We start from the raw sequence: 26251 nt of genomic DNA on the forward strand, positions 1-26251 counted from the left end.
TGCGTGCATGAAATATGAATTCAGTGATTTCATAGCTTTAAAATTCCTGGTAATCAAGTAATGTTGTGATGGTGTTAGCATACTTTTTCTCCATAGATGTTTTTAATGTAACAGTCCTGGTAAATGACATTGAAAATGCTAAAGGAAATACAACTTACTTATAACATTGGGTATTGGCTTAATGATCACTATTGTCCCTTTCAAGTCTAAAATCCTTATAAATTTTAAGTTACTTTGAAATGTCTTACAGTCCCCCTATTACCTTAGCTGATTGGTTTAATGAGCTTCTGTTATGTTCCAGGCATAGTGTCTGGAATACAAAGTGAAACTGGGCACAGTTTCTTCCTTGGAAAATCTTATAATTCAGGGGTTGGCAACTTTTTCTGTACAGGACCAGGTAGGTGGTTTTCCAATGGGGACAGTTTTGACTTGAGGGAACAGTTGGCACTGCCTGGAGACATTTTCAGTTGTTAAAACTAGAGTGAGGGGGTAGATGGAGCAGAGTAAAGGGTTAATGAAGTGATGGGGTAGGAATGCTACTGGCATTTAGTGGGTAGAGGTCAAGGCTGTCACTATCCATCCTACAGTGCAGTGCATAGGACAGTCCCACTATGGTAAAGAATTACCCAACCCCAAATATCCATAGTGCTGAGATTGAGAGCCTCTTGGCCAGATAGTAAATACTAAGTAGATAGTTAAGATAGGGTTTTATGGATCATAGGGTCTCTATCACAACTGCCAAACTCTGCCTTTGTACCAAGAAAGCAGCCACAAATAGTATGTAATTTAAAAAAAAAATTATGCCTGTGTTCCAATAAACTTCACTTACACAAGCAGACTTTGGCCCTAGAACTGTGGTTTGCTGACCCCCGCTCTAGGTGACATGGTAAACAAAACCAGGTAATTACAATGCATTACAATATATTATGCTATATGGTCAAAGTTTTCACAGGTTTACAGTAAAGTATGGGCAGTTAGCCTGACCTGAAGTATTAGAGATGGTTTCTTGAAGGATAAAGAACACAAACAGAGGTATTTGTTTTGTTTTGTTTTTGAATGAGGAGTTAGGCAAACAGAACAATTCCAGGAAAGGGAACAGCATTAGCTAAGAGATAAAAATGAGAACTAGCATGGTAAGTGGGGGGCACTAATAGTAAGAATACAGCAAGTAGGAGGGGTGGTGGTAGTAGTAATGATAGTAGCAGCTGACATTTAGTGAGTGCTTACTGTATGCCAGGAACTCCTCTTAGTCATTTCACCTGTGCTGACTTGCTTCCTAGAAACAGAGCTCAGTGTGGCTGGGGTGATGTGAGATTAGGTTGGAGTTGTGTGTATGGACTGGAGCTAGGATTTTATTCTACACGTGGGTAAAACTCGGAATGAGAAGAGCAGCGAGGAAGCAATTAGTAAGACTTATCAACTTGATTGGACGTTAAGGGCAAGGGCAGAGAGAAGTCACAAATTTCTGGCTTGGTGATGTTAACAGGATGTAGAGACACTGGAGGAGAGCCAGGCTTAATGAGGAAATGCTAAGTTGAGTTTTAAATGTGTTGTGTTGGAGGCACTTGTGTTATCTGGAATTCAGAGTCAAGTTCAGACAGTTGGGGTGGTAACTGTAACAAGAGTATAAGGAATATGGTTAAGTTAATTAAAATTGATGAGCTCAGGTAGGAGAGCACATCAGATAGAACAATGGATTAAAAAAGAAAAGGATCCTGAGAGTCACTAATATTTGAGAATAGATTTAAAAGGAAAAATTAGGGAGAACGGAGGCGAATCTGAGAAAATGGTATCATGGAAGGCAAGAAGGTAGAAAGTTCCCAGGCTTAGTGCCAAAGAGCACTAGTAAGTTGAGAACTGAAAGATCCATTGTAGCTGAGAATTCATGGGTCATGGGTAATTTTATTTTGCTTTTGAGTCAGAGAGACTTAATCATTTTGAAATTCAGAGGCAAAAAAGCCAGTAGAAGTGGAGAAGCTAAAGATAAAAGACACATAAATGTTGAAACGACATCCCGGGGGATAATTCCAAACTTTTCTTAGTATTCATTAAGTAAGGTGCATACAAGAAATCTTACCAAGAAATATTTTGTAGGTTTATTTTGAGTTGCTGTAAGTTTTTTAAAAATGAATTTTTATGTAATCTTTCAATAATTCATGTTTTGTGGTTATGTTTTCCTTCCCTCAACTGATTAGCTCTGTCACTAGAGTACACTGGAGTTTGGCCTTGAGGTGCTCAAGATCTATATTTTTATAGTAAGATTTAAAAGCCACAGTTGTAGAACAGTAAGACTTTGGGGATATTTTTATGTGATTAACAAATGGTACACCAACCTCATAGATGTGATATTTTAAGACACCAAAGAATATCTTGAAGACAATGTCAGTTCAGTTGAGTTCAATTCAATTCAAGTCATTCATTGAACAACATGCATTTTTACTAACAGTGATGTGAGAGAATGTTGTGCTCTCAAGCAGCTTGCTATCTTATCTGTTTTGTATGTTTATTACACAAAGGATTTACAGCAACTAAGAATGTGGTTGATGAGAAAAGACTCGCATCTAATCATGAAGAAATGTAATGAAATGCTATCATCACATGTACAATCAGTGGTATAAGCAATGGTACTTTCAGGAAGGGAGAGTCTGGCATGTACTAGAATACTGGAAACATCTCTATTTACCAGCTCTGCCTATATGGTGTTCCTCTCTGGAGAGAATGTAAAGTACTCTTTTATTTTATTTTATTTAATTTATTTTTTTGAGGGAGAGGAGGTAATTAGGTTTTTATTTATTTATTTTTAATGCAGGGACTGAGGATTGAACCCAGGACCTTGTGCATTCTAGGCATGCACTCTATCACTGAGCGATACCTCCCCCATAACTAAAGAACTGTTAACAGAAGAACAAATAACAAGGAAGAACCAAGGGGTGATCCAAGCCATCAAAATATTGTTGGCTCCTTGAAGACAGATGGTGTCTTTCTATCTTTGTATCCGCTAGGCCAAGGCACCGTGGCTGTCATTTATTAGGTGCAATCAGTGCTGAATTGATTACATTTGGCCATTTGATTAGTGCAGTGGAGGCAGGTTGGATCGTGTGCGTTGTGGGCACTCTGCAAATAATGGTGCTAATGACAAAGAGCATCAAGGTCAAGATAAAGTGAGTGGTGAGAACTCTACCTATGAAGGACTGGGGATAAAAATGTCCTTGCAAGAGAAGAGAAGGCCCAGTGTTGGCTGTGCTCTCAGTGGGAGCTGGCCACATCCACCCTGTTCCTCCCTCCCTTATAACAATACTGATTCATAAAAACATGCTTCCTATGTGAATAAATGAGCCAGTTCTCGCTTAAAATGGACAGACAGAAAAGAAAGAAATAGTGCTTCCACCGTAGCAGTTTCTTATGAAAGAAATTTAAGGTTTAGATAAAGCTTTATGAAAAGAATAAAATGAAATCCGTAAGATTTTTGATTCTCGCCTTTAAGGGTTAATCACACCAGTGGTGGCGTTGAGAATGACTGCTCTGTGATTTTTGCTAGCTCTTAGTCTCTATGGGCAAAAAAGCATTTCTGAAAGAGATTTGAAAATTATGGCGTCTGATAACACTGCTAGTTGGCAGGTTTTTCTCTAATGAACAGCTTATCAGTAAATGTGCTCAGTGGTTAATTACCACATTAGGGCTTATTGGCATAAAGTGTAGTAGAATGCCCATTATCCTTATGCAAAATTGGATTTACTGCAGGTTAAATCCTGTGACCTGAAACCGAAGTTGCCTGTCAGAAATGAACAGACCTGTGTAGTAGCCCTGCTGGGATTGGCAGTGACAAAGGACCCCAGGAGTGGGGTAAATGAGTCAAGCCTGGGTGGGTGGAACTTGCTCTTTGGAATGTCTCACATAGGCTGGTGGAGCTAACTGTGCTGCAGAGGCTGTTGGGTGTTTTTGTTTTGTTTTGATTTTGTTTTATTTTACAGGGCAGCTAGGTGATCCAGACTACTGTTGACACCAAGGGGTGTCATCCACCAGGTGGTCTGGGGCATTTGGAGTTGTAGGATTCAGATAAAGCTGTGTTGTGGTTTCAAGAGACCTGTCCCTTTAGGGGTGTGGATCCTAAGATAAAGATTCAGATTTCCAAGTGTTTTCGTCAGCTTAGACTGCTGTAACAAATGCCATAGACTGGGTGGCTTAAACTACAGACATTTATCTGTCACAGTTCTGGAGGCCGGGAAATCTCGGGTCAAGGTTCCAGCAGATGTGATGTTTAATGAAGGTCCTCTTCCTGGTTTGTAGATGGCTGTCTTCTTGCTGTAGTCTCACGTGGTGGAGCCATAGGTCATCTCTCTTGTGTCTTTTCTTAAAAGGACACTCATCCCATCATGAGGGCTCCACCCTCATGACTTCATTACCTTCCAAAGACCCCACCACCTAATACCATCCTAATACTGTCACACTGGGGTGGTGGCATTAGGGCTTCAACATACGACTTTGAGCTGGGGAGACACAAACATCTAGTCCATAGCACCTGGCAAGGCTTAGGACTCAAAGCAGGGATGGCCAGGCTAAGGAGACTAAGGTTCACAGTTGTCTTGGGTATTTCAAAGGGAACGGAACACAAGGAAGCATATTCAAGGGAAGACAGGCCCGCAGTCGAGCAGGAATGAGTGTCACACGGTGGCCGCGTGGGATCCCATAGCTCAGGAGTGCCCCGGGTTTACAGATCTAACCCCACACTCTCACCAGAAACAGGTGGCTGCTGGGCCTCCTGTCCCTGTCAGGCCTGACTCAGGAAAGAGGGGAGCCCAGGGCCCTGTGGGTCTCTCAGGTTACACTCCGTGGACTTGCCCTGACAGAGTCAATGCCTCATTCAGATCTATTTGCTGATAAAAGGAGGTTGGTTTTCAGTTTATAGGCACTGACTGACATTTCTGCAAACAGTGAGGGACCTTTCGGAAGTCCTGGAGCCCTGGCTAATGTCCCTCATTCCTAAGAATGAGAGGCTCTCAGCCTCTGAAGGATAGGAAAATCATGACTTCAGATGTCTCTTCAAGTGATCCATCAGCACTCACAAGGGAAATAGAACCTTTCGTGCCTAGGGCATGCGTCCAGGTAATTCTGGTGGGGAACGACATTTCTTGCCACTCTGTGAGTGTTTATGTGGCTGGGGCAAAATAAGCTGTGGTTTTAGTGCTGATCCATTAGCAGTGTGTGGTGGGTGAAAGTTCTTTAATTGGTCCCCAGGGTAAAAACAGCCTGGTATTTATAAACTGTCAGAGGAAAGGGGGTTGGGGAGGCAGGTGACTTGTCAGCTTTACACCAATGACATTTATGTCTTCCAGGTCATGTTGAAATATTTCACTCAAATCAGGAAAAAAAAGCAGTCTTTTTCTGTACCCTCCTAAATTCAGTGTTTTAGTTAGAAGCCTCCATAGAAAGCATCCCTCAATCTTCATAATTTCTCATCACAAAAGAGGAGCAAGGCTTTCTCTGTTAAAGGACAGTACACGCTGTTTTAGATGTAAGACGTATTCCGTGAATTACCGAGGCAAAGAAGGGACGTGGAGGAGCAGTGTGTCCTCCACACAGCAAGTTCTCAGGGTAGGGTGGTGAACAGTTAGTGTGGCAGCCAAGCGGGTGATGCCAGGCCCAGAGGAAGGACGTACTTGTTGAACAGAACACGCCCGGCCAGATGCAGCTTTGAAGCTCCTTCTGGGCTCTTTCCGATGAACTGAGTTCAGGCATAGGTGAGAAGCAGAATTGGGGGACCTTGTTTCCCTTGAACTTCAGCTTCTTGACCATTTGGTCTTCTAAGCACTGGAGGCAGGAGAGCTCTCCCAAATGAGAGTCAGCCCAGGGTCATCTTACAACAACCAAAGCATGACAGATAAGAAATAAAGGAATGAGAGGAATCTAAGCCTCATATAAAAGAAAGATCAAGAGGTGGTTCTCCAGAGAGCCCATTCTGTAGGAAAGAGACCCAAAAGGAAAGCCATGTGCAGAGATCTCAGGGACTGTTTCCATTTATTAAAGCTTAATCTTTCTAAAAAGCTTTCTGTCCTTCTAGACTAGGTCACTGATGAGTTAATTTTGCCCTAAACCAATTTCAAAGCTTGAAGAAAGGGTAAGAAGAGAAGCTTTGAGCCATCCCTAGTGAAATTATAGGAGAAAAGAAGTTTTGTTATTATGCCAGCTCAGATAAATGGGTAATGGTAGAGTTGAGAAGGAGTCTAGTTTCACAGGAAACAATTATCCTTGAGTTGCTATGTTGCTTTCTAGTTCATGTTCTACAGTTTTACTGTGTGTATGTCCTTCAGCAATATATACTATAATTCGAGTGTTTAAAATTTATATAAATGTTATCTTACTGTACGTATCTTTGTACAACTTGCTTTTTTCTTCAACATGACATTTTGGAGAGTTATCTTAGAAGATTCATTTTAAGATAGAACATGGTAGAAGGCTATAATGAACACCCTTGTATATGTCTTTAATCACATCTGTGCCAGAGTTTATCTAGGACATATACCTAGAAGTGAAGTTGCCTTCGGGGTCATAAGCTGGGTGTGTCTTTAACTTTATCAGATATTGCCAAATTGCTCTCCAAAGCTGTGTGCAAATTTGCATTCTCACTAGCAGTATGTAAATATGCCTGTTTCCTTGGTCCTTGACAATATGTGGCAATGTAAGTCGGATATTATAGTATAAATCAACTCAATAGAGTTTAAGCCAGGTTTATCCTGTAAAATACATATGCACAATCTTCTCTCCTTTTAAGTTCTTCATTCCTCCTCAGAATCTGCAGACCTGCAGGGAGTATAAATTGCATAGTTTCTGCTTATTTCCTTCTTACTCTGCTAAGCCCCAATGAAACATCTCCCATTCAGGTTTTAGTTTGGAGCTTTGTCTCTTTATCAAGAAGAAACTTACTGTCTTTCCACTTAAAAGTGAACAAATGGTATAGTTCTTGTAGTCCTTACAGATTTTGTTACCCAACACCAGTATCTCAGATGTACAGCTTTAGAAATGTCAGGATATATGAGAAGATCATAGTCCGAATACCCACACTCAGAATATAAAGCAAAACACAAACAAATCCCCAAAGCAGATATGATTACTGAGCAACTGACAGTGAAGCACCAAAACTGTTATAAAAGGATGTTTTCATGAAAAATATTGTTCCCTAAATATATTCATTCCTTACCCACTTTAGGCTTTCTCTTTCTGAGTTGTTGATACATAAATAGGAAATCCCTGTGCTCTCCCTAGAGTTTAGAATGTGTGACTAGCATTTGAATCTCTTGGACCCGTGGCTCCCAACAATTCCTCTCATGGAAAATCATAAAGTTATATTTTGTAGTGGATTATTTAGTTGACCTCTTCTACTATTACTATTAGTATGGACCTTTTCATGTGTAATTTTTTTCTTAGATTTTCTACATCAGTTAAAGCAAAATATTTATTTTAGGTTGTTATATGAAAAAAAAATAAAATAATCATATAACTTGAAGACTCTGATGTGCAAAAATGAAAGTCTCTGCTCGTAATTAATTATTAATTTCAACTTGAGAATTCATTTCAATAGCATACCAGTGTATGGAAAACTACTTAATGTTTCAGTATCAGTATGTTTAGATTTTTCTACTAAAAGTGGTGTCAACTTTGCTTCAGTTCTTTGTGAATAGGAAGTGAAGTTTGATGCTCCAGTGGCCTTATAGACAACTGAAAGAAGTAGTTTGACAAGGATGGAAAGTTTGAAATCATTGAATTATTGGGCTTGAATAAACTGAGCATTCCTTGATTAATTTATCAAATAAACTATATATTAAGTGCTTCTGTGTGTCAGGTACTGTGTTAAGTGTTGAAGATAAAATGATTATCAGAGAGAAGATATCCCACACCTTGTTGTTGAGATCTGAGGTATAGTTTCCATCATCCTTTTAGTTAATGTGGTTTTTAAGGACATGAGATTCCATAGCCAAATGGAAGGATCCCTATATCTCTTTGGGTTTAACATTTAACTTGAAAATTAACATTAAGATTGTCTGATCTGTGACCTAAGATTACTTATGTATGCATTCTTCTATTAGGTTCTAAATATTTTGACTGCAGTATGAATTTTTATTTTGAATGTGTTTTGTACTCAATGTTGAAAAAGAGGAAGATGGAGACAGAGAGCCAGAGACACACAGTAAGAAATCGTAGTAAGAAGTGACCATTTTTAATATGCAAGTTCACAGAAAGAAGTTGAAGTCAAGGCTGAAAAATGTGATAAAGTATACAATTTTTGTTAAGAGAAAATTAATTGATCTTAAAATAGTGTTAAAAAGCTGAAAAGGCATTTTCCCTTGGTGATATTCTCATTGTGTCTTTCTCCAGTTTAATTTAATTCATTTTAGCCCTTGTGTATTAAATATCTATTATGTGTTAAGCACTGTGCTAGCTACAGGGGTACAGAATCAATATAAAATGGTCCCTTTCTTCAAGGGACCCACAGACCAGTGAGAAATATTGGCAAGTGGGTTGAAGATAATTGTCATAATTATGATGAAGAATAAAAAAAATGCCAGATCATTAAGATGTTTAAAGTATTATATGAGATTTCTGGATATGATGGATAAGCTTATATCAGAGTGACCCTGTCACTAGGAACAACTAGAAAAGCCAGAAAAGGCATAGAAATGATCAGCCTGAAGACATCAGGGATCTACTGAGGCAGAAAGGACTCAAAGGATCAAGATCTTGAAAAAAGAGAAGGAAAACACAAAAAAGTGAGAGCAAAGGTCAGCATATATTTTCTCCTTAAGATGTTTCCTAGGAGGCCAAGCAGGAATGGTATCAAAGAGGCTGAGAATATGCTGAGAATATGAGCGGAATCTTCAGTAGTCTTGTGGAACTGCAGAGACAAGAGTTTGAGTCCAGATTTATCAAGAGGGAGGGACCTTGACAAACACTCCAGGTTTTCATTTGTGACCCTTGAAGAGGTAAACCCTAGGAATAAGAAGAGCTAACACAAATAGACCAATTCCCACGAAGACTGAAACAGCTTTGAATCAGTTCAGTTTCATAATAGATTAAGATGATTGACCGCTATTCTGAATGCCTTCTCAGAGAAAAAATATTTTTTTCCTGGGGGATATTAGATTTTCCAGAGCCTCAGGTGATTTTTTTTTCATATATTTTTTAACACAGGGTCTAGCAGTTAAATATTGCCAAGTATACCAGGAGGTAAGACCAAGTACCAAAAAATTACCAAAAGCGACACTAGAACTGTATGTTAGAGTTATCAAAAACAAACTTTAAAATACTTGTAATAAATATCATCAAAAAATAGGTGGCAGGATACAGAATTTGACTGAGATTTGGGATCTATATAAAAGTATCAAATGGAAGTCCTAGAATGGAAAATACAATATCTAAAATTAACAACTTATTAGATATTTAAGAACGTAAGACACAGTTGAAGAGAGGATTGTTATCTAGAAGACAAATCAGTAGGAAATATACAGAGTGGGGAGAAAAGATAGATGAAAACTTCAGAAAAGAGAAGAAAAGACATATGGGGCTAGATCTTAGTGAAAAATATAGTATGCATTAAAGTGAGGTCAGAGGGCTGGAGAGAAAGGATGGAGAGGAAATAGTAATTGGAAGACATGGTCACTGACATTTTTCCAGAATGGACAAAAGACATCAAGCCACTGACTAAGCATTGCTGGGAAGTTCAAGCAAGATAAATACAAAAGTACATCTTACCAAGACTGCTGAAAACAAAATACAGAAAGAACCTCTGAGAAGCAACCAGAGAAAAAGATGCAGTACTTTCATAGAGGCAATGATAAGATTTAAACTTGACCTCTCAAGAGAAAAGGTGGAAGCTGGAAGACAGTGCATTAACATCTTTAAAATTCTGAAAGGAAATAATTGCTCCTTCTGCTAGAATTCCATAATCAGTGAAAATATTCTTTAAAAAATGGAAAATGCTACGTTTGCAGACAAAAAGGGGGAGAATTCATTCTCGGCATATTTTCTCTAAAAGAAATACTACAGGAAGTTCATCAGGCAGAAGGAAGACGTTCCCAGATGGAAGCAGGGAAGAGCAAGAGGGAATGAACAGTGATAGGAAGTATAAATATAAGTAATTCCTGATAGTGTATAAGTGATCACAGGGAGAGAGACTGGAAGGTGCTATGCTGTTAGCTTTGAAGATGGAAGAAGGGGCCGAGGAATGTGGCGGCCTCTCGAAGCTGAAAAAAATGAGGCGATGAATTATCTCTTAGAGCTTCCAGGAGGAACCAGCCCTGATGACAATGGAAAAATGGCAAAAATAGCAGAAAAGTCAGGGTATGTGGAGGGTAAAAGGTAAAAAGAGGGTAAATGGAGTTAACAGATTCTAAGGACTTTGACTTGCCTCAGAAGTGGTAAAAATAGACTTTAGTAAGGAAAACTGTCAGAAGAAGAAATGGAAACTCTATCAAAGAAGTTGCATTTGTAAATAAAACTTCCTTTCAAAGAGAACTTCTGGCCATATGGATTCACAGATGAACTCTTTCAAACATTTAAAGAAAACAGTAAGACGTTGACATTAAACTAGACAAATGGACCAGTAGAATAGAGGGTCCAGAAACTGGCCCACACAAATATGGACACTAGTTTATATTAAAGGTGATTCTGCAAAACAGAGGGGAAAGTATAATCTTTTCAAGATATGCTTCTTGATCAATTGGATGTCTTCACGGGAAAAAATGAAGATTGACACTACCTCACACCACGCACATAAACCAATTTCAAATGCATTATAGACGTAAATGTGAAAGGTGAAACAATAAAGCATCTAGAAGAAAACAGAGACCAATATCTTCACAGGAAGAATTCTCCAAACAGGGCACAAAAAGTACTGACCATGAAAAGACTGAGAAACTGAAACTATATTATAATTAAGAACATGAGAGGACACCATCTACAAAGTAAGAAGTAAGTGCCAGAGTGGGAGAAGATATTTGCAATACATGTAAGCTATAACAACTTCTGATCCAGAATATATAAACAATTTTGACAAATGAATTAGAAAAAATAATCTATTATTTTTTTAATTGAATAGGAGATGCAAACAGTACTTCACAAATGAGCGTATGCAAATGGCCAGTGAACATATGAAAAGGTACTCATCTACATTAGTCATGAGATAACTGTGAATTAAAACAATATGGTGGAGGGGGAGGATATAGCTCAGTGGTAAGAGTGCATGCTTAGCATGCACAAGGTCCTGGGTTCAATCCCTGGTACTTGCACTAAAAATAATAAATAGATAAACCTAGTTACCTCCCCACCAAAAAAAATTTTTTAATTTTAAAAGATTAAAAATAAAATGAAACACAACGTAATATCACTACATACTCAGCAGCATGGCTCCATCAATAGGACTGAAAAACGTGTCAGAGAAAATGAGAAGTCATTGAAACTCCAGCACACGAGGATTAGTATAAGAATTTTATGAAAATTGATGCAACTATTTTGGAAAATATTCTAACAGTGTCTCCTGAAGCTGATCATGTGCATACCCTACAATCCAGCAAGTCCATTCCCAAGTGTACATCAACAGAATGCATACATACGTACATCATAGTGTGTATACAAAAATGTTAATAAACACACTATTTTAATAGTCCCAGACTAGAAGAAAGCCATATGACATGGACAGTAGTCTCAATGGACTGTATTATATTAAAAAAAAAAAAAGAATGTTGTACAACAGTAAAAATGAATGAATTATCTACAATAACATAGATACATTTCACAAACATATTGGGTAAAATAAGCCAGGAAGATACAGATGAGTACATAGTATAAATGTTCTTTTACATACAGTTTACAGCAGGGTAAAGTGTTCCATGACATTATGGCTCATTTATCTTTGAAGAAGAATGAGGTGAGTGGGGAGCAAGAGGGAGGCTTCTGGGCTGCTGGTACTATTAGATTTCTTGGTCTGGATGGTGAGTACACACAGACCATCACTCTGAATATTACTCAGGCTGTTGACTTTTGATTTGTGCACTTTTCTGAATGATGTTTTAATTAAATTAAAAATATATATCAGCTGAGAGTAGGGAACAACATGTTTTGCATGAGAAGGCTTGAAGTAAATTTGAAAATTGGCTGTGATTTGGCCAAACAGAAGAGCTTGGGGAAAGAATGTTCCATTAAAGGAATAGTCTAAGTACACAGCCAAATACACAGAAGTCCGCGGATTCAGGTTATTTTCAGTTAGCAAGTGTTTGAGTGTATCTAGAACATGGAATATGTACCAGGAGAATGGTAGGAGATTAGGTTAAACTTTTAGCTTGGATCCTGTTTGTAGAGTGTCATAAGTTCATTGCAGAGCATAAAGAGATGACAGCTTCTTGAGCAGAAACTGTAACGTGGAATTTTGGTTGGGGCTGCATTTGAAATAGCACCAGATAAAGACTGGTTTTGCGGTGAATTTTGAGTTTGGAATTTAATTTGACTCCCCTTTTCTTGCAAACCCTTCCCTCCCCAGCTTGTACCTGAATGCAGAGTCTTCCATCTCATTTTAATTAGTCCGTTGATTTATAGTGACACGAGGTAGAGTGGCTTAGTTTTATCAATTTGCGTAAAGAATCTCCTTTTTTGGTAATTGTTGCCTGTTGTTGTCTCTCTCCTTTGTAGGTGTTACTAAATGATTTCCCAGGTTTAACAGAGCCTACACTGAGGACCTCAGAGCCTGAGATGGCTGGTCCATCTCTTGAAGAACCAGCTTGTCCCCAGTCTGAGAAAATGCACCCTAACTGATACACTAGTATTTTTAGTGGGCTGTGGATTGGCAGGAAGAGACTATAAACACACACTTCATTTAATTTCTCAGTTAATTACCCAGGAATAAAAGTATTATCAGAGACATAGTGACCACATAGGGAAGGAACAGATGTAATGTTTCCTAAATCAGCTTCAGTTGGCACCAGAGTCCTTCATGGCAGCAAGCAGCTATAAGAGACACTGTTCGTTTGGGGCTGAGTACTTCTAAGTCTTTCTGGAAAGCTCAGGTCTTATTATGATCCTGCCTTATGTGATTGGGGCTTATGTCACGTTCTGAAAGAATTGACACTGATAATCTATGCATGTCCATTTAAAGGAAAGTTTTCAAATCCTGGAATCTCTCAGCTCTTTACCCAGATGTAGCACAGCAAGGCCACATCGTCATCTGGAGGGGGAAGCGGCATCCATGCACTGGATAAATAGCTTTGCTTCCGGCTTGATGGTCTTCTAGAAGGCCCCTTTCCCTACAGACACAAACACCATAACAGGAAAAAAAATAGAAATAAGCAGGAATTAGAATTGTGTTTTTTTTTTCCCCTGAATCTTGACAGCAAAATCCCCCTCAAACCCATGTTTTCAGTTTTCAAAATCAGTGAGATACTTCAGGTTAGTGGTGTGTAAATTGTCCCGTGGAGAACTCGGATTCCTTGATGACAGCAGATGTGGAGACAGAAGTGTGGTTTTTCTTTTATAGGACCGAAGTCATTTCCAGGTAATGCAATTTCAGTGAGGAATGGACTTGGCTTGTTTTATTAACTGCTTGAGCCTACGGGAAAGTGGCTAGGCCTCCCAAAGCAGCTGGCTGGTTTGCAGGAAATGTTTTTGGAAAAGTGGGTCTGCTGCTTAAGTTCCCAGTCCATTCTCATCCCGTGCGTGTCCTATTGTCAGTGATGGAGATGAGAAGCCACTCTGGAGGAAAGAACGTGCAGGAGACCAGGACATACTCTTTCTCTCAATCCATGATTGATACCCCTTTGCTGGTTCATTCCAGTGCTGAGAATTGGAAGGGATTTGCCAGAACCGATTTGGAACTGGTTTCCCTGCTCCGTGATTCTGCTTCAATTGCATATTTATTCACTTCTCTGTCCAGTTCTTCCCCAGAGCCATAGATGAATGTGAGTCTGTTTGTATCACAAAGTGACAGCAGTGGGGAGGGTTAGGGCAGGAGGGGACGAGGGGCAGGTGCTTTACTGAGAGAAACAGGCCAGAACCCAAAAGAGTGTGAGAGCTCCACAGTAGTTGGGCTGCTTGAGTCTGAGCCTTAGTAAGGTGGATGCCAGTGCCCTTGTGGAATTACCTCAGCCACAGTCTGGTCCTCAGCCCTGCTGTCTCAGAGTTTCAGTTCTACCTAATAGTAATAATGATGATGATAATGTCAACATTAATCGATCACTTCCCGTAGGTTAAGCAGGGTCCTAAGTGCTTATGTTATGAACTCATGTAGTCTTCACACTGACTCTGAGGAGGTAAGATACTGCACTGTCATTGGAGAGGGAAAAAAAGAGGAAACCAAAGCACAAAGATAGTGTGCTCAAGGCCATACAGCTAGTTAAAGAGTTGGAACTGGAATTAAAATCCACACAGTCCTGTAGAGACTGAAAAATGAGAATAATCAAGAGCACTCCTCTCTTCCTACCTGTAAAACTCAGCCCTGGATTAGCCTGTGGTCAACTCGAGGCTGTCTGTGCACCATTTGAGTTATGGGATCAGAGCAAGAGGGCTAGCTGATTTTTAGAGAGATTTCATTTAGGCTATAGACGAGAACACTGAACAATCCTTATCCCAATAGAGTTACTGGGCTTCACAAAGAGGGGTAGACTAAGTGAAAATAAGGGAATACAGATATATAGGTACTGACAGCTGTTCGGGATTCAGATAGGCAGAGCAAGTCTCTGTAGATTGCATTAGTGACGTGAGTGTGTGTGAAGGAAGGGGAGGGATCTTATGTGTGGTTAAGGTAGCAGGGGGACAATTTGTAGACAGTCCCGGATGCCAGAAAAATGAGTGCCCTTCAAGTGACAGAAGTTTACTTTCTGAGTGTCCTTTTAGAACTCTTTATTGATCAACAGACTATTTTCTTGTGATTGGCTTCATAATTTATGATAGACTAAAGTTTCCATACTTGCTATTTATTTATGTTAGTGACATCTTGGAGTAATGATTCCCCGGTGAAATTTAGAAAGACACCTTAATCACACCAGCAGTGTTTATATAAGCGCTTTCTAAGGATGGTTTACCTGGAGAACTCCCAAAGGTGGATAATGCCACCCTCTGAATAAAGAACAAGACTTGGGGGTCTTGTTCTTTTCCTAAACCTAGACCCTTAGGGTTGATAATGGACTGTATCTTATGTAGGGACCTTTTTCACTGGCTGTGTTAACCGTACTGATCCTGGAGTTGGAAGACCTTGGAAAGATGCCAGAGTCTTAACAGTCGGTTTGTGGACCTTGGGATGTGTTATAAACAGGCTGTAACTGTGTGGAGTGGTGGAGGCCTCTAGAGGGTGGCACGTAAGACTAACAGTTTCTGTGGCGATTACATTCTAAAATTGGCACATGAGGTAAAAAAAAAATGCTTATAGTCATCTTTACCCTTGACAAGACTTTTAAATCGCTTCCTGAAGTCCAGGATCCTTGGATGCTCCTAAACCAAGAATTAGCATTGTTGATTTCTCCGTGCATTTCTGCCCAGGCATCTCATTCCAGGAGACGTGAAGGCCTAGGTCTACTTGGAATGAGGCAAAAATGTTAGCTGGCACATTGATGGTTCTCTCATTCCCTCTCATTCCCCTCTGAATATGTAATAAATAAATTGGCTGTATTATGCTTTGACTATTTCAGATTCATTGGTTCACTTTTTTGTAACTGATGTCTGAAGACAAAGGCAAAAAAGCAGTTGACATACCTTTTTTATTGAAGAGCTCTAACCCTGTGGGCAGGGAAACAGAGAAGAAAACAGATGTTTATCATGCAATTTGAGAAGTGCTTTAGGGAGGCACTGGCTCAGTGGGCCAGTGAAGCAGCGTAGCGGTCGGGAAAGGCTGTAAGGTGGGACACGCTGGTCCAAGCCACCATCTTTCCTCACTAGACTGCTGCAACAACGTTCTAAATGTTCACTCTGCTTCCCTGTTTTTGCCCCTGATCGTTCCCCTTCCCCCAGTCTATCCTGGCTCCCTAGCTTCCAGAATTATCCTCTTAAAACATAAAAGGAACGTAAACACTCCTCTGTTTCAAACCCTTCAGTGGCTTTCCAGCTTGCTCAGAAGCAGAGCTCAAGTTCTTAGGAGGCCGGTAAGACCTGTAGGCTCTGGCCCTCGCTGCCTCTCCTCTCCCACCCCCAATTTGTGCTTCACCATCCCCTGATCCAGCCACACAGGCCTCCTTGGCGTTCTTTGAAAATGTCATTTACTTAACTGCTCATTGCTTAGGTAATTACTATCAGTCTGCCTAGAGTTCTCTTTTCTGCAAATGTCTACATTACTTGTTCCCCAGTGTTTTCAAGTCTTTGCTGAAATGTCACAGTATTTCATAGGCTTTCCAGGGCTATCCTGTATAAGCAGTGACAAGCCTCCCCACCCCCAGCCTGGCATACCCGCTCCCTTTTAGTTTGCTTGTCATCATCTGACACACTGTAAGTTCACTTCTTCCTTTGCCCCATCCAGTTAGATCTTAAGGTCCATGAGGGCAAGACTTTGTTTTGTCCACTTTGGGACCGTGCCTGTGCATATAGTATTCACTCAGTAAATATTTGTTGAATGAATAATTTTTTTCTTCTCTTGCAATGTCTTCCACATATATTTGCCTAGTAAGTGGATGGATAAATGAATGATGAGTATATTCTCTTGGCACCAGCAGAAGCTATTATTTCTCAATGGACTATTTCTATAGAATGAGTTTACAGTTCCGTATGGGGACCAAAGATTTAATCAGAACTTGTCAGGAACTCTTGGGTTCTGCCAGGATAACATCTTAGTCACAATTGGAAATGGCCTTTATTCATTTGCAGTGATGGAAATCAGGGTTTGAGGTTGGGGAGAGGGAGTGAGAGAGGACTGGGCTGACCAAAAGAGCCTTCCTCATGTTGGGAATTTGAGTGGTAATACTTGTTTAGCTGTTAGATTAAAAATACGTGTGTACCTGTATGCACAAATATAATTTTCTTTGTGTATATTGCATATTTAATATATGTAATTTTGTATATGTAAGCATAAATATATATGACCTAAAGAATCAAAATAAAAGATCCCAAGAGTGAAAGATTTGAACACTGTAAAGAACTCTGGAGGTTCAGCAGAACCCTTGATGCATGGGGAAGTAGGAATATGGGGAAGAAGTCCCCTGGTATACTTCAGGCTCATTGGATGGTCCTTTCTGCTGAGGCTGGACATGCAGCAGTGAGTGGCAGCAGAAACACTGCCTGCCTTTCATAGAGCTTACATTTTGGTGGGTGGAAACAAAGAGTGAGAAAATAAATCCAAAGTACTGTATATGGTGATATAAATACTTTGACGAGAAGAAGCAAAATATAGCATGATGAGGGAGTAGAAGGTAATGGAGTGCCATTTTAGACAGTTGAGTTGGTAGGGGGCTGATGTTTGCTTGATGAGAAGTCGAAGGATCAGTAAATGCAAAGACCTGGGAAGGAGGTGCTTGTTGAATTCAAAGGGTATGAAAAGGAACGAACTGGTCGAGGACAAGCTATGTAGAACCTTTAAGCCATGGTAAGAAATTTGGATTTTATTCTGATTACAGTGAGAAGCCACTGGGAAATTTTTAGCAGGGAAGTTAGAAGGATCCCTCTGACTGGTTTATGGAGGATGGACCATGGTGTGCACTAGTAGAGGTACAAGGTAGGTAAGTGGCTGTTGCTACCATGCAGGCAAGAAAGTATAGCAGTGTGAATTCAAGTAGTAGCAATGGTAAGAATCGGATGGATGTGGGATGTGTGATGTGTGTTGGAGATGGAGTCAATAGGGTTTATTGATTAACTGGGTGTTGGATGGGAGAGGTGAGTAATTGAGGATACCTTTATTAGTTAAGATAAACTAGGTTGTGTTGTGGCAACAAATTACTCCAAAATAATCAATAGCTTAAAACAAAAGAGGTTTGTTGCTCACTAACACTTCATATCCTTTGTGTCTTGGCTGGTGGCCTTGACATTTTTATTATCGTTCTCACTCTGGACATGGGATGACAGGGTAACCACTAACTGGACCATTGGATAGTTGACACCGAAAGGGGAAAAGAGAAGTTTAGACAATTTCAAACTTGAAACAATGAAATGTTTGGCCTGAAATGACACATAGAACTTCTGCTCAAATGAAATTGGCTGAAAGTAATCACACAGCCCCACCTACCACAAGGTGGCCAAGAAATACAGTCCTATCTCGTGTCAGGGGGGTAAAGGGTCAGGACTTAGACAGCATCACTTTTGACTCCATGATGTCTTCTAGGTTTAGATAATTCCGTGTTTGGTTAATGACAATGCCTAAGTCAGGATGCTTGGGGAGAGTAGGCTTGGGGAAGGCAAAATCAGTATTTCTCTTTTAGCCATGTGTAACTTAAAAGCCTGTTAAGTGAAGATGTCAAGAAGACAGCTGGAAATGTGAGTCTGACAATCAGAAGAAACCTATGGCTAGAGATATAAATTTGAGCATCAGCTATATATATATATATTATATATAAAACATAATATATAATATGTAAATATATATATAATATTTAAAATAATGAAACTTACAGAATGTACTTGTAATCAAGAAGAGGGCTGAAGACAGAACTCTGGGACTTCAACAGGTAGAGATCTTAAAGAAGAGTAACTAACAAAGGAAACTGAGAGAGAGAGATTGTAATAGTAGGTAGAGACACAAGAGAGCATGGAATCTTAAAAGATCCTGAGAAGTAAATCTTTCAAGAAGAATGCTGAGAGGTCAAGGGAAATGAAAATTAATCATTGATTCTGACAGTTTGTTGGTCACCCAATGACGTGGCCCGGACAAGAGACTAATTTCAAGTGGAGAGTGAGAGGAGAATAGTGAGTGTGAAGTTGATGCAGGTAGGTACAGACAACTTTTGGAAGAGTTTTCCTGTAGTCAGAGCAGTCAAGTGGGGTCTGTAGTGAGGAGGGACATGGCATTAAGAAGATAGGAAGTTAGGAGAGGGAACAGATTTGTGGGCAGGATGATGATTTTGTCTTTGGAAATGCTTTGACCTAAAAGAAAGGCCCCCAAATGAAAAACACTCAGATGTTACTTGGAAATACGAATCTGAACTTAAAGACTCAGAGCTGGTATAAATATTTAGGAGCCTTCTGCATAGAGAGGAGTTGGACCTGGGAATGTAGATGAGCTCTGATCGAAAAAAGTGTAGAGAAAAAAGAGATCAAGGTCGGGCCTTAGGGAACAAACATTAATAAAATCAGAAGAAAGAGTGGCTGGTTAAGAAATGGGAGAAAACAGATTGAGTAGATTATGTGTCGTAGAAATCAAAGGAAGGGAATTTCAATACCTTTTCAAGAGATTTTTCTTCAAGTTCTATGTTCACATAAGTATGTAGTCCACATTCTATACTTTTATGCCAAATTTGCAGGAGACACTATTGCAGTTGGTTAAATATATAACCTAAGAAACGTGGAACAATTAGGATAATGGGTTTTTTAAATCTCAAATATAGGGGATTGATGCTCTTGACTTTTCTTTTTCTTGTTTCGAAAAAGCTGACTTAAAATAAAGGTATTATTAGTGCCATACTCATCACTGTCTTTTTTCCTCCTGTCCTATTTCTCTTCCTCCTTCATCTTCATCGTCATTAGTGGTCACCATCATTCTTTGCCACAATAATTATCATCACCATTAGACCTCCTTAGAGTAATTCGTTTGGTGTTTTTAAATTTGGCCAGAACTTCTGAGAGGCATGCATTTTGGAATGGCAGGGTGTACTGACAGTGCTTTTCGATTTTATGTTGAGTACTTATTGAGGACTTACTTCAAAGACAAACATGATTCCTGCCCTAAGTTCTTTCAGTTCAATTTCCTAGGAAAGACAACAGAGAATCAGGAAGGAAAAGGTGTGTTCAGAGGGAGTACAAGAGATTAGGCTACAAATATATGGTGTCACTGGAATACTCAGGAAAAGTTTTTTTTCTCTGTTCAGGTGAGGTGGCTATAAGACGCATATGTAGATAAATAGTCCTGGAATGTATGCAGGGTGAAGTGGTGACTACATATCTTAATATCAAATGGAACAGAAGTGAGCTGTCTCCTTCAGGCTAGGAATAATGTGGTCTTATGACATGCCTTCTGTGGAGTATAATTTGGCTCGTGTTCAGTTCTGGTGTTCTGTAGGATTTCTTCATTCAACCCTCCCACCCTCTGTTTCTCTCCCCTTCCCTCTTTTCCTTCTTTCTCCCCCCTTCCTTCCTCCCTTCTTCGTTCTTCCCCAGAACTTCTGACTCCTCCTACTGAATCCATTCTATCAGTGACTTCACATTTACCTAGTTAACCAAGCCAGAGACCTAAGTCATTACTGTTCCCCCTTCTTTCCTTAAACTCTCCTCCAGGACCCATCTGTCCCTAAGGCATGCTGACTAGACACATCTCTGTCTTCCCCACTGCTACTGTCTTAGTACAGTTGTTTATTCTCTTCTGGATTATTATCATGTTATGGACCACAGACCAAATGTAGAACAGCAGTATGAAGAATAGACTGAAGGGGGAGACATTGGAATTGGAATCTAGACTCATTAGGAAGCTGTATCATACTAGCCCATGTGGGACTTAGTCCAGACTCCATTTCTCCAATGCAAAATTGACCGCTCTGCCTTGAGAATCTGCTGCCTCCCATACATGCTCCTCTTCTAACGTCACTGTACATAGATGTTCACATGTGTAACACCTCTACTAAAAGGTACGTTCCTTAAGGTCAGGGATCATACCATTTGTTACAGAGCCTAACATTAATAAGTTCTCTATGGTTGTTTAGTGGATGATTAAAGAAAATGGAGGCCTAAATAGGACCAGTGGCAGCAGGAATGGAATAGAGAAACTGAATGTGAGAAAGACTTGTTGGATATGGAGCCAAATGGACTTGGTAACAGGTTAATACTAGGAGCAATGAGGAGCGAAGAGTCAGATATAATTTAAAAAATGTGAACTTGGGTGACCATTCACAGAAATGAAGAAGTTAGGAGGAGGAATTGATGAGTTTGCTTTTAAGCAGGTTGATTCTATGGTTCTTTGGAGAATTTTAATTTTAGATAGATGATTGTTCCATCAGACAATTCAGATTTAGAGGCTGGGGCTTTGGAAAATGTTTGGCCCAGAAATAAAGATGTGTGAGTGGGTGATATCAGCAATTGAGGTGGAGTAGTGAGAAAGGAGTGAATCCATCAGATGCCTGGGGAAAACCTCTTTTTAAGCAATTTGGAAAAGTTGCTGATGACAGAGGCAGAAAGTGAGTCATCAAAGAGTTACTTGGAAAATGTACAGTCAGGAAACCTTAGAAAAAAGAATTTTGAGGAGGGAATTATAGACAAAAAAAAATAGCTATTTCACAAATATTGAGGGTTCTGAGGACTGAGGCCTATTGAAATTTAGTTAATAGGACATTAATAATCTTATTTCAGAATTATTTACTCTAATAATAATACTCATTGTAAGTTAAATATGTTTTATCTTAGAAAGCCAGTGACAGTATTTTGAATGCTGCAGAGGTGGGGTAGTAAAAACTCTTTCCTCTTTCATCTGTGGTTAAATAAAACACCTTTTATTGGTTTTTCTTGGAACTGTATCCTCTAGCCACACAGTCAAGTGGACTCCAGCGATAGAAGCCAAAGAGATAAAAGCTAAGCGTCTTGATTTATCACGTCGCCACTTTTGGCTCTCTTTGCTCTTTATAAGATGTTAAGCGATAGATGTAGGGTTATTGACAGAGTCAAGTTGATGCCTTGCCTTTTCTTTGCCCTGGATCGAGGGACCCTTGATCTCGTCCCCTTTCTGTACTTTCCTAGTTTGAATAAGAATTAGAGAGCCTCAGGTAGACCCTAACAATCTGTCAGGTGCCGTGGGCCATGGTGTCAGCATTTTCCTCAGGGCAGCCTGTGCGGGGGCCAGGGAGAAAGATGCCATTATCCACATGTCTCCTCAAGTCTTTGGACTGTGGTAAATACAGAAGACACTTTCTAGTCAAAATCATGCCGGGCAGGAAAATAAACATTTTCTACCTTTGTGATGAAAGAAAACATAGACAAGGGCCTGGCTAGTTAAATGACCCATTAGAAAAGGGGAAAATAGTGGCCATGCAGGGCCAGTTGTATGAGAGCTCCAAGAGAGGTCCTTGGGTGAACTCTGGAACCATACATTTAATTTTGTACTACTTGCTTTGTTTATAGGTTACTGTCCTTTTTTTTCAGTGTCAGCACCTCCTTAGGAAGCATTTAAATTACCATCTGATAGTGGTTACTTCCATGCCAGTCCAAAAATAAACTCTAAAGATCAAGGAGTCAGAGATAAAAGTGGGTTGGTTTTCCCAAAGTCTTTAGTTTTCTCTCAGGGTATCTGTTAGACCTTTGATAAGAGGAACGTCCCCCAAACACCATGTATTCCCCAGGATCCTTGCCTATTTTTTTGTTTCCTTGATCATTCCAGTTTGGCTTGATTAAGATGGCACCAAGCTTTCCAGCTGTTGGTTTGGATTTCAAGAAAATTGGTAAGTGGAGTGACTGCTGATTCAGATATGCAGCAATATACAAGTCTTTCTTGAGGTTTTGTTTGTGATCATAGGGGTCCCTAGATGGGGATGATTTCCTGAGAAATAGTAATAGCATCATGGTTGAGTAAAGGTTATTTCTAAATTGTTTTGTCCAAAGTAATTGGAATGCATGAGCCAATCACACAGTCCCATGGTTTTGACAATACATTGGGGGAGTTAGATGGACTTGAATTCAAATCCTAGCCCTGCCACTTGGAAGCTTTGTGAACCTGCGCAAGTCATTTGACTTCTCCAAATCTCAGTTTTCTCATCTGTGAAATGGGATATTGATGCTACCACATGGAATTATTGTGATAATTACAGGGAATTCTAAATATAAAGCATTTATCACCATTCTTGGCACTTAGTATATATCCTTCATTGTCAGTGCTAGATGGAGAATTGGATGCCTCAGCAACCTGGCTGGTACAGCATTCCCGTAACCTCCAAGTCATCAAGCCCTTTCAGCTTTATCTCCGAAATTTTTCTAGAATTTCCCCCTCCTTTTGCATTTTCACCGTCACTGCTTTAGACCTGGGCATTACTTTCTCTTATTTAGATTTTTCTAAAATGCCCTATGCATAGTTGCCATATCGTCTCTCATAAAACTTGTTTTTGGCTATGTTTCTCCTGCTCTGGATCCTCGGTGCACAGCTTCATGTTCAAGACCATGATTTGACATGAGCTTGTTTTATCAGCTTAATCATCTCTTTTTTTCATTTTCTTTATGCATTTCTCTTCTCCAGCACACATATTACCACCAAACCAATCATAATTCTATTCATTGTACTTTTTATACTTTTGGTTTTATATATGTCATGTTGCTGTAGATTTTCAAGTTGTTTTTCTACTTTTTCTCTTGCTTCCTTTTAATTCATTTCCTGTGGCCACCAGATTAATCTTTCATACAATGCCAGCCTGACCCCATCACTCTCCTACCTGAGTGGTTCCCCACTGCCTTTAGGACCAAGTTAAAACTTGTCGGCTGAATGCAGGAGGTCTTCTGGAGTCTTATCCAGTGTCCTTCTTTATCATCTTCTCTACCAGAGCCTCCATCACTCCACCTACTTTATGTAATTCAGCCACACCGATCACGCTCCACTCTACAAATATGCCAAGATTTCTCACCCCTGTCTTTCCCCCACGTTGTCTCTTACTTTTCCCTTTCTCCTGGCCAATGCCAATCATTTACCAAGCCTTCCCTTAGCACTCTGCCTGTTGGAGAGCATTTTGTGATTGACCCTTCTTCCAACTCATAGGTTGAACTAGGGCTCATCCGTGCTTTCTTGGTAAGTAGGAATACTTTTTAAAAACCTCTGCCATGCAAATTGCTAACTTTTCTGACTGTCTCCCCTTCTAACAGAGGATTTCTTTGCTATATCTTTTTCATCTTTGTACTTCCACAGAGCATGATACTGACTGAATAGATAATGAGCTTATGAATAAATGTGTATATATCTGGTTCCTTTAATAGAATAAAATCTTTGAGAAGACAGCCAATGTCTCTTTCTTCTTTGTATCTCCCACATTTCCTGGCCTGGTGCTTTGTATATAGTATTTGCTCAATAAATGCTTAGTGACTGAATAACAATATACATGGCTGTCTTCCCCAGAATATGCTATGTTCTTTAAGGAAGAGATTGTGGTGTAAGAATTAGGTAGCTTCCAGCTTGATGAGTTATACATAATTCATGCTTTGTTTAATTCTAGTATTTAATTTTTGCTTTGATTTGAACTCCAGCTATGAGGGTTATGAGAGTCAGGCAGCTTCTCTGTATTATATAAGCACATACTTGATAAAGCTATGGGACAAAAAACCTGGTAGTTACATACAACTGGTAATTTAAACTTCAGAGGCAGTGCATCGTAGGATTGGATTGCCAGTGTTGATCAGCCTGGACAATTTTCCATTTTTATTTGGTTCTTCCTCCCCAAACCTGAGAAATTTGTGTATGGCCAGCCTCAAAGCAAGCAGGCCTTGCCCTGGGGGGGGGGGGTTTATTGTCTTACAGGGACTGGGGATTGAGCAGAGGGAGAGTGTATTAATTTACTTCGGCTACTGTAACACAGTATCACAAGCTTGGTGTCTTAAAACAGCAGTAGAAATTTATTCTTTTGTAGTTCTGGAGGTCAGAAGTCCAAAATCAGTTTCTGGTTTCACCAGGCAGAAATCAAGACGTCAGCAAGGCCACCTCCTCCTGGAAGCCATACAGGAGAATCTCTTGCTTGCCTCCTGCAGTTTCTGGTAGTTGCTGGAATTCCTGACTTGTGGGTGCATCCGTCCAATCCTGCCACCGCCTTCACATTGTCTTCTCTCTGTGTGTTGAATCTCTCTCCCTTTGCTTCACTCTTATAAGGATACAGGTGACTCCATTTAGGGCCTACCTGGATAATGCAGGATAACCTCATCTCAAGAGCCTTAATCATATTTGCAAAGATTCTTTTCAATAAGATACTATTTCACAGGTTTTAGCAGTTAGGACCTGATATCTCTGGGGAAATGTATTCAGCCTTCTAAAGAGGCAGGTGTTTTCCCCCTTTGTAGACTTAAAGTTCTATTCTTCTAGGAGTTTGATTTGCCTACAGACATACCTCATGAGTAAACAGCTTCCAAACTGATGGCTCATTTAAAAGAAGCCAGGGGCTACAATCAAGAAGGGGCTAATTTAGGTCAGTCTAATGTCACTGGACAGGTGGTGATGATAACATTGCCAATTCTCATGAAATTAAACAAATGATACTTACTGAGGAGGTGAGGACGTGTAGGAGAGCTGGTTGGGGTTCTGGGCAGGGCAGCAGTGGCAGCCACTTCCTGTTAATCTGGCCCTGTTTGGGGTGGATTGTGGTCTAGTTCTGGAGGGACAGGTGTGCTCAGCTGGCTGGCTCTCACTCTTCTGTGTCCAGCAGTTGCTCTTGCCATCTTTTTCATCAGGAGGGTCACAAAGGATGTAGGTGGTCAATGGGAGGGGAATTTAGGTGGGATCAAGAGAGAGGAACTCCAGAGTGGGCCCCTTGTGCAAGGTCAGAGCAGGGTCTTCATCAGTCTTTGAATTTGAGGAGACCTTCAGCAGTGAGTTTGGGAAGCAGACACTTCCTGGCTCCTCTGCACCTCCTTTACCTCTGTCTCATATAACCTGAGGAGGGCATGGGCCCCAGGAGGGATCTTCCACGAGGCTGTGACTGGGGCCCTGAACATGCGTCATTCGGTGTGCCTGCCTGACTGTAACCTGTGAGCCTCAGGCACAGGCAGGAGAGACTCCCGTTCCTAGTGGGTCTCTTACAGGCCAGCTGGCTGATGAAGCTAGATTGTGGGAGGGATCTTACGGAAACATTGTTTTCTCACGTTGAGAAGCGGCAGGATGATAATAGTTATTGAGTGCACAGGCTCTCAAGCCAGACTGATCTGCATTTAATTCTGGCTCCACTGTGTAATAGCTGTGTGACCTTAGACAGGTATTAAAATCTCTGATTTTCAGCTTCCTCTTCTGTAAAATGAAGGTAATAGTAACCAATACTTACAATGTGCCAAGAACTTTTTTAAACCCCTTACACGTACTTAGTCTTCTAATCCTCACAGCAACCCTGTGAGGTAAGTGTATTATTATTATCTCTCTTCAAAGATGAGGAACTGAGGTACGTAAGAGGTTCAACGACCTGTTCAGGTTACACAGTAACAAGCAAAG

At 40.2% G+C, this 26251-nt stretch overlaps 1 protein-coding gene across 1 annotated transcript in view; it reads left to right on the plus strand.

The window, feature by feature from the left end:
• The window catches only part of NRXN3 (neurexin 3), a 1622198-nt gene that overhangs the window by 601429 nt on the left and 994518 nt on the right, over positions 1-26251 (plus strand). The window lies entirely within an intron of this gene.

The sequence above is a fragment of the Camelus ferus genome, chromosome 6 (genome assembly GCF_009834535.1).
Source record: "Camelus ferus isolate YT-003-E chromosome 6, BCGSAC_Cfer_1.0, whole genome shotgun sequence".
NCBI classification, from domain to species: Eukaryota; Metazoa; Chordata; class Mammalia; order Artiodactyla; family Camelidae; genus Camelus; species Camelus ferus.